The sequence below is a fragment of the Melanaphis sacchari genome, unplaced genomic scaffold (assembly GCF_002803265.2).
Source record: "Melanaphis sacchari strain LSU unplaced genomic scaffold, SCAv2.0 Contig65_pilon_pilon, whole genome shotgun sequence".
Classification (NCBI taxonomy): domain Eukaryota; kingdom Metazoa; phylum Arthropoda; class Insecta; order Hemiptera; family Aphididae; genus Melanaphis; species Melanaphis sacchari.
Genome location: NW_020271469.1, coordinates 650,385 through 658,932, shown reverse-complemented (window position 1 = coordinate 658,932; position 8,548 = coordinate 650,385). Strand labels below are relative to the sequence as shown.

General features: G+C 25.1%; 1 protein-coding gene across 2 annotated transcripts in view; it reads left to right on the top strand.

The window, feature by feature from the left end:
* Positions 1-3,239: 3,239 nt before the first annotated feature.
* Positions 3,240-8,548, top strand: part of LOC112600549 (dopamine receptor 2) — a 126,898-nt gene continuing 121,589 nt past the window's right edge. The window contains exon 1 of one of the 2 annotated variants that reach the window (XM_025347805.1): positions 3,240-3,642. The gene's annotated coding sequence lies outside the window, so the exon portion shown is untranslated. Of the gene's footprint in view, positions 3,663-8,548 lie in introns of both variants that reach the window. The other variant, XM_025347806.1, reaches the window with a different exon arrangement.

Below are 8,548 nucleotides of genomic sequence, written 5' to 3'. Positions count from 1 at the left end.
TCAATTTGCTTAAGAAAATATATTTTATGTACATAAACGATACAATCGTAATCGATCGATAATATATGACAGTCATATTATATTGTAAACCGTAATAACAAAACATAAGAAATTTTTATAGCAAATTTAAATTTTTTTCTGGTCTTAAGCAACGATATTTTTCATTATACATAATAGTTACAGTATAATATTAATGTGCGTATTTATATACAATAATTTAAATCTTCAACGACATTAAATTTTAACCTCATAAAAATGAAAGGAAACTACATTGTAAAATATACAATAACGTGCCTTACTAGAAATTTTTTTTTTTTTTTTTTGAAAAATGAACATTGCTTAGATAAAATACATTTTTATGACTGTCACAAAAACTCTTTTACACCTAAAAAATATCTTAATGGATTTCATGATTACTAATAACTACCCTCTTTGTAAACAACTAAATAATTTAAACCAAAGTACTCAGAATAAATATAATATGGTTCATAACGTGTGGATTATTATTAAAAACTAAAGAAAACGGATAAAAAAAAAACAGATAAGCCATCATAGTTACAGAATAAAATAATAATATCAAAGAATAAAAAACAATTTAATTAAACCAAGTATAATAATATAACTAATGAGATCTATATTAAATAAATACTTTCAGAAAAGTATTGAAAGAAATAAAGTATATTAAAAATTTTAACTAAGAAGAACACTTGATACGTATGACTTATAAACATGATAATTGAAGAGTAAAATTTGACAAAATTAAAAATAAATTCTTTGTTTTTTTTCATCAAACATTATTTAGTTTAAATTATTAGATTATGAAAAGAACTAATTTATGAATAAAAAATGTATATTATAAATATTCAAAAACGATTGCTCAGTGTAGGATTATGGACATAAAGTAAAAGTTAGTATTTTTTGAAAACATTAGAACATATTTCAAAGTTAGGTTCAGTTCAGTATTTTTAAATTTCAGGTTTCAAAATTAATCCATAACATGATTAACTTTATCCTATTTAAATTATCAAGTTTTCTCTGAGATATAGTTTTTATATTTTTTAAATAACGTGTTCGGAAAATATATACCTAGGTATAAGGTGCATTTTCTTGTTAATGTGGTTGAATAGAGTATACAAGTAGAAATTTAGTGAAAATTGAATATTATTAATTGTGTCTGTTTTTTTCAATGTAGTGTAGCTTAGTCAAGTGAAAATGAATCAAAAAGTGTTTAATTAACATATTCTGTTACTTTTATTCACATATACATAATTAACTTATGAGATAAGATACAGTATACACTGTACGACATATAATTAAACATAAATTTTATCTTAAGTGAAAAAAAAATTTTATTCACTTATGAAGGAAGCTCATATAACATTGGTTGACGCAAAGAAATATGCCATATAACAAATTGAAATTACGAGTAAATGCAATCAAAAGTCCGCATTTTTGAACTCAACGCAAATCAAATAATTTTGACCATTCGAATCATTAAAACGTACCAACATTGTTCGAAGTTTTTTGCCAACCTTTTTATGCATTTATTTGGTAAGCTTTTCGTTATTTGAGATTAAAAATAAATGAATAAACTAAACGATCGCCGAGATTTTTGTCTCCATCACTCTTCCGGTCGAATTTCCTCCTAAACTGTCTTCTTGTTTATACAACATTATTTGTAGAACAATAAAAATACACTATTTTATATAGAATCTAAATATGATCGAATTTGGTTAACTCAAAGTTGAATGTCAAGTAAAAAATTCAAGGTATAAAAAATAAAAGAAAAAAAATAGAAATACAGTGTATATTAATATGAACATAAATAGAAACTCTAAAATTATATTAATTTTATTAGTAAAATTAAACTAATACGTATATTGTATATGATGTATTTTATAACATTTTATTATGAGTAACTGCACATAATATTTTAATAAAGTATTTAAACGATTTCATTATATATTATATATAGAAAAATTGTTTAATTTCAACAAGTATTAAAAAAATGAATTTATATAGGATCGACAATGATTAGTGAATTAGAAAAATCATTAATTAGTAGCAATAACATTAATGAATATATTATTTACTATAGTCATACGAAAAACCTGAAGGGTAACTTAGCAATACCATCAATATAATTTAAGCTTAGTGTTATTGACGGAATATTTTAATCAAATATGATTCTGAGCAGATCAACGATAACGATTTTACAACGTTTTGTATATTTTCTAATTTTTTTTTTTTTTATTATTGCTATATTCGTGGTTTTGATCAATAAAAATGAATTTTGAGGGTGAATTCTTTATGCAAATTGGATCTAGTTGGTACTTTTGTTGGCAGTAAAAAGCAAAAATATTCACATAAGATTTTTACTATGTTGTAAAATATACTTGCAAATATAGGTGTACAACATTAAGTCGATATCGACTTAATAGCCATCAAATAATATCTTACGTTACTCAACATTTTCTTTTACATTTTGATATTATTTGTCCACTAACGCTATACACCGTTATAATAATAGTATTGTTTCGTGTATTGCCTCTAACATCTAAAATTCAAATTGGACATCAACACTCGGCGTTCAAAACTAATCGACTGCGCGTAATACGATAAATAATACGACGTCGTCTACCATTCAATATAAGTCAAAACATTATATTAGAATATAATAGGTGCACTGAAAATATGAGTGCCATGTTAATAAGTTTATTTATTTATAGCAGCTATAATATTATGATTGTGGTTAAAAAATAAACGATAACGCTGATGATAAAATGTTTGTTTTTTCTATTACTACATCGTTAAAATACACGAAAAAAATGTCAATATTTTATTTATTGCGCGGCAAACTATTATAGAAAATAAACATCCCGAAAATGATGTCCCGTTTTCCCAGAATTCCTACCTCCCCTATTTTCACCACAACAAAAAAAAAAAAAAAATAGAAAAATAGAAAAATAAAAAAAACAAGATAAATTCAATTAAATGAAAAAAAAAAAAATAAAAATAAAAAATCGTCCGACATGGCGTATTTTGTAGTGGGGGTCGTGGATCACGATCTCAAAACAAAAAAAAAAACACGCACACACACACACATACACATCGACCTCCCTCAAAATGACGGCATCGTTACAGTTTTATTATTTCGCCGCCGCCGCCACCGCCGATTTCGCTCGGCCCTACAGCGCGAGCGACAAACCCGGTCTCGGCGCAGTGCGCTTTCGGGCCGCGCGAGTCACGCTCGTTTTTATACTCGTCCGGGTGCGAGCGGAGCACGTCGCGTTCGGGCGGTGGTGACGGTTTCGCGCCTATAATTCACGCGCGGCGGTTACGTCGTGGTCTCCTATCACTGGTCTCGGGCGAGCCATGACGCGTGCCGGCGGCGGTGGCTCGGGGTCCACGGCCGAGTAAACGACGTGCGAGTTATTCGTCGTGAGATATATATATGTATATTTATACGTATCTTAATGAGCGTGTTACGGTGCGGTGACCACCCGTGTGTATGTATATATAATATAATATACGGTTGAGTGCGACGATTTTGTTTTTGTGGCTGCAGCGGTGACGGAGGCGTAGGAGTCGGTGGCGGCAGTGGCAGCGGCGGCGACGGAGGCGGAAACGACCAAAAACATTGTACGATTTTTGGCGCGTGTGTATGTATGTGTGTGTGTGTGTGTGTGTGTGTGTGTGTGTGTGTGTGTGTGTGATTAAATTATAAATTGTATAATAATATACGACTACGTAGGTATCGTGTATACTGCAGGGCAGTTTTTGTGCTTCGAATCACTACCCGAAAGAATGTTTTCAAAAAATATTTCATTTTATCGGCACATATGATTCATGGCTAATGTAATAGATTTGAAATTTTTATTTTATTTTTTTAACTGCTATTATTTAGATGCCGGTGAATTCAAGACGAATCGTTCACGTGCTATTGTCTAGCAGACGCGTGGGGTTTTTTTTTCTTATGAATCGGCTCGATTCGGTTCGGAAATATCATATTCTTATTTTTATTTTTCATTTTTGAGCTAATATAATATGGTTTGCCTCGATGTTACACTGTAGTTTCTCTTCATCGATATTTTCTTATTGATAGTCAGTTCATTTGTTCGAAATGAAGGGATTATTACGATATAGAGTACCTATTTGTTTGTGACTTAAACTTGAAATGAAAAATAACAGTTAATTTTAACTTAACCTTTGGTGTTTTATAAATTATCCGATATGGAATTTGTGACTAATCTGGCTATCTATAAATGTTGAACTCATCCATATAAATATTTTAGCAGTTGTACTATTTGATTCTATAATGTTTGTTCCTATCGGTAAAAAAAAGATTAGAACATTATATATGTATTATAGAGAGGCGATTATGTGCGAGGATAAACTCGACAAGGCGATACCATGAGTGTCGATAATGATACAATAATATGTATGTCGATCAAATATTTTATCGCGTTCTAAAGACCGTTTAGCAATTTGGCGTGATATGTGTTCACATTACTATTTGCAAAGTTTGATAAAACGGGTAACAGTAAATCGTTACAACTGAAAATTATTATGTCCTAAAAATGCATGTACAATTAACAATTATTTTGTAATTTTCAGTCACTTTTATCTGAAAAAATGTGTATTCTTATATTCTTCACACTACAACTTATTTTAATATATAATAATCATATTACATAACCTATCATTATTGTAATACTTTATCGTGTTATTTTTTCTTTTTTTGTTATTGGTGATTGATTTAACGTATTATTGTAGATTAATTCTATAACATAAGATAGCTGTTTGCATTATGTAGTTGTTTCATGATTAATCAATTAAAAATATTATAACTGTCATTAAAAAATATCATGCCAATGTGTCAGAAAAATATCTCAGAAAACGATTTTAATGAACAATAATGCACCTCTTTTTATCGTGCGTGAATTGTAATACTATTTAGGTACCTCATGCCAAAAATATAACAAACACCATTAAACGGTTAAATTTACAGCAAAAAATAAACATTTTTATTAGAAACAATGATAAAATAGATACATTAAACAAATATTTGTGTTGTTTTATATAATGCTCGATAAATGTTTCGTTAAAATATTGGAATTAAATTTTCATTGATACCGTAATATTGTTACTACGATTAGAAAATAGAATAGTATAAAAATACTTTTAAATTTATATTACAATTAGTATTATTAATTAGAAAATGTAATATTAAAAATTCTAGTCAGTTGCTTATTGAATATAATATGTTCGTTTTAAAATAATATCCATTACCATTTAGTATTTAAAAAATAAATAAATTTTCATCGTGAAACAATTGATATTATAACAACCAACAACTAAGTATTACTATTACTTTTAAATTTGAATCAACAAGTATTTAAATCAATACGCGCGTAGACACAAATTGGAAATGTTACCATTAAAAATATATTTTAAAGCATTTTAGTTACAAATAGCTTATTTATAATCAATTTTTAATTTTAATTTGTATTTTAAAAATGTAATCAACGTTTTGCTTATTTCTTTATTTATTTTTCTATGTAATGTAAAATCATAATCATATATAGTATAATTTTAATTTAACGATATAATAGAGAAAAATAATTATATCTTTTCGTTTGGCAATAAAATAAATTATATTTATAATTGAATAAAAAAAAAACCCGTATTTCTAACATATAATGAATAAATAAAGTATACATATATGACTTTATGCAGTCCATATTATGAATTGTGTAATTCATTTTTAAGTGTAATATTTGTTTTCTAAGTGTCATAAAGGTTTTTCTAAGTATGTTGTATAAATTGTGATTATTCAGATGTAAGATAGTACTAACAAGTGCTCATTATTTATTGGGAGAAAATACATTGAAAGTGTTAGGATTAAATTTGAGAATTTTGGAGTTCAATTTCGAAAGAGGTTTTAAATGTGGTTCAAGATTTATTGATAAATTAAACAAATTACATTTGGAATAACCCTAAATTAAAAAAAATGCAATTATACAAGGTTGGTGGTTACTAAGTAAGAGCTGTGATGTAAATTTAATGTATTTCAAAAACCGTTAAATAGATGAGAGGTAAAGTTTAAAAGGGTTATTTTTTGCTAGCTTCAAGATAATCAAAATCTTGGTAAGGTTTACATAGTTGAAAGCTGTTATACACTTTATGGATCGTCCGCAATTCATTTTTTTTTTAATGTTTGGTTGTTTAAAATATAATTAACATTTATATATGCATAGAAATATGGTATAGATAAAAAAAAAATTGTACTTTAATTAAAATGATAATAACGTAAACAATTTATAATATTATGAAATTACATATCGTTTTAGTTCGGAAAAATTTTTAAATATGTTTATTTTTGTAGATTAAAATATATTTGTGATACTTAATATTTTTCTTAAAATACAATAAATTACAAAAATTGAATATTGGATATTATTTAAAATTACAAATGTTAAATATTTTATCATTTTTAAAAATGATCCGTGAATTATTTAACTCAAATACACAAATATAATATTTGATTAAAATAATTAAAATGTATTTATGTTCAATATAATATGTACATGCATAATATGCTAATTTATTAATTTATCTCTTACAGAAAACTTTGTTTGAAATATTTTATCGTTTTTAATTAAAATAAAAGACAATAATACTTTCTTTCAAATTAATACAAAATATAATAATTAAAGTTTTTATTGGTTTTATTTTTGCCAAACGCATTTTTATTTTAACTGTTTTATTGTTTTTGCTGTAAAAAAATAATAATAATTACATGATATAAATTATAAATAATATTCCTTACCGTAAATAAATTAACTTTTTAATACATTTATATACACACACACACATACACAAATATCGTAAATATTATTTTTTTTCTTCATCTAATACTACCTATCTATAAATATACATGTATTGGGATTGTGTGTTATACTTTTTTTTTTTAATACAAAGATGACGATACCCACGGTGTTATTTGACCACGTGCACGTTTTCTCACATGTATTATACTTATCGTCTATCCCGCATACTCAGTTTTATAAATTAAATAAATAATTTAAAACAATTAAAATATTTAATGTTTAATACAAGTTTAATTTCATATTATTATAAATTTATATGAGCAACTTTTATAGAGTATTTAGATGGTACACTAATTATTGTATAAAAACTTTACAATATATTAATATACTTATTTTATCAAGTATATAATTGATAATAAAAGAATCAAATTAAAATATTTATACAATAATACCCTCTTTACTTAAAAAGTGGAAAACGTTAGACGAAAGTAATTTTGCATGCAAAACATGTATCATAATATAATATACATTTTAAAAGAAGCGGATTTTAACATAATATATCTTTGAAAAATATTTAAACATTATTCATTCTTTTATACATAAATATATAAAGATTGGTAGGGCAATAGGGCACCTATTATTTTTTTCTATTGTATTATAATATTATAAATAATAGTATTATATTGTATTATAATATATTGAAACTGCAAAATTTGTGTACACTATAACTTATTATAAATCAAAATTTGCATTATTTCAACCTAATATATATAAATAGAAATACAATTTTTTTGATAATATTTTAGTAGATATTTGCAATTTCTTATCTGTTTCTATACCTATTTACTAAACTTAATAATTTAATTTCAACTTTTATAATATGATTCAAAACGCTACATATAAAATATAGAGTACGTTACATTTTTTGAAGTTTAAAATTTAAGGCAATACAATTCAGTTAAAATTCATAGTGGGATAAAATACCCTGAGATAGTTGTTCGGTTTATAGTCCATTTCAATTGTCCCTAGTTTTGGGATTAGTCATAAAAAATAATTATAAATATTTATCTTTCATGTTCTTTTAATTACTATTAGAAAAACTTATGAAGAATTTCGAGTTAAAATTTAAAGTCTCAGATATTAAAACAGAGATAATTTTATGAATTTTGAACCACAAAATACTAAGTGAACTTTCGATAACTTTTATTGAATTTTAAATTATTTTTAATTGCTATTGTAATTTTTGATTTAAATTTTTAGTTTGTTGAAAATATGAACTCTAAATAATTTTTTATAAGCGTGCATAACTATTTTTATTGTTTTAAATTACCGAAAGTACTTATAACTCATTAAGAACTTTAAAGTTACAAATATGTAAAGTAATATTATATTTTTAAACTTAAAGAAAAAAAAAATAATAGTAATATTTTACAAAAATATGATAATATGACTATTATTATGGACTTTAATATTTAATTTTTAGTATTTTTTTTTAATTATAATAAATAAAAAAAAAAAATTACGACAAATCGCTATCGTGTCTACAATAGAGTATCTAATGTTATGATAATTTGAATTAGGTATTAGTTAATCTACATTTAAAAATGTAATTTTGTCAATATTTGAACTTAAATCTATCATTAAAATTAATGTGATATTCTAATAAGAAAACTTTCTATGGAATCTTGTGTTATATTTTATAAGTCTAAGATATA